This window comes from Seriola lalandi, unplaced genomic scaffold, assembly GCF_002814215.2.
Source record: "Seriola lalandi dorsalis isolate HSWRI2012SDOR001 ecotype SW California unplaced genomic scaffold, Sedor1 jcf7180002054359, whole genome shotgun sequence".
Classification (NCBI taxonomy): Eukaryota; Metazoa; Chordata; class Actinopteri; order Carangiformes; family Carangidae; genus Seriola; species Seriola lalandi.
In genome coordinates this window covers 137,154-138,652 of record NW_019524912.1, presented here as the reverse complement: position 1 = coordinate 138,652, position 1,499 = coordinate 137,154, and positions in this window count along the sequence as shown.

Sequence of the window (1,499 nt, the reverse complement as noted above, 5' to 3'; positions counted from 1 at the left end):
TTCTGATCTCCATGGATTCAGACTCCACCTCTTTGCTCCTCTTACTGGATCTCAGGGCAGCTATTGATACTATAGATCATTGTATTCTCTTAGACCGACTTTAAAGCAAATTCAGTGTTTCTGGCCTGGCCCTCACCTGGTTAAAGTCCTACTTATCTGACATAACACAGTTCGTCTCCTATAATAACACTATATGGACATACTCTGCTGTGAAACATGGAGTACCCCAGGGCTCTGTTCTTGGCCCTCTGCTTTTCTCTCTCTATATTTCACCTCTTGGTCAAACAATTTGCAATTAATTTCCATTGTTATGCTGATGATACTCAGTTGTATGTGCCTATAAAGGCTGATGATTCCTCTCAGGAATTTAGAGGTCTGTTTGTCTGCTGTGAAAAGCTGGATGTCTTATAATTTTTTGCTCCTAAAATACTGAAATCTTAATTCATGCTTTCATTTCATCAAGACTTGATTACTGTAATGTTTTTTTTTTTCTGGCCTGCCACATGCTCATATTAAAAGCCTTCAAATGGTTCAGAATACTGCAGCCAGAATTGTTACTAAATCCAGAAAATTTTACCATTTTACACCGATTTTAGCCTTCCTTCATCGGCTTCCTGTCCATATCAGATCAGACTTTAAGGTGCTTTTGATGGCATATAAGGTTCTAGATGGACTTGCTCCTTCATACCGATCTGCTTAAACCTCATACTCCATCTTGTGCTCTCCATTCCCAAAATTTAGGGCTGCTGTCTGTTCGCATAGTTTAAAAGACATCTGTTTGGCTGCAGAGCCTTTTCCAATCAGGCTACTCTGCTCTGGAACAACCTCCCTGCTGATATCAGACTGTCTGACTACGTTCAAACTTTCAAATTAGATGTGTATAAGAGACAGCGTGTGAACTGACCACTTGTGATCGGATCACTGAAGACACATGTTGATGGCAGGCCTGAACAGGTCTGATCTGTATTAACTTGAACAAAAGTCTGGTATGTGTGTGTGTGTGTGCATGTGTGTGTGTGTGTGTGTGTGTGTGTGTGTGTGTGTGTGTGCGTGCGTGTGTGTGTCCTCAGTGAACTGTATCAGTCTCTGCAGTAGCTTCCAGCTGCAGCAGTCAGTTCAGTTTCTCTTCAGTCTGACTGAGGGAGGTTTTTGTACGACGCCTTTTCACTGTGTGAACAGATACTGACTGTTGATATTGTGTCGGCCATTACAGTAGTAAACTGCTGCATCTTCAGCCTGGACTCCACTGATGGTCAATGTGAAGTCAGTATTTCTTCCACTGCCTGTAAAACGAGCTGGAATCCCTGATGGTCTGCGATTTGACCAGTAAATCATCAGTTTAATAGGGTGCCCCTGCTTTTGTTGGTACCATTCCACAGAGTCAGAATTAATAACATTCTGACTGATCCTACATGTGATGTTGACAGAGTCTCCCAGAGCAGAGCTCACTGCTCCAGACTGAGTCACTGTGACCTGTCCTCTGGACTCTGAGGAGACAG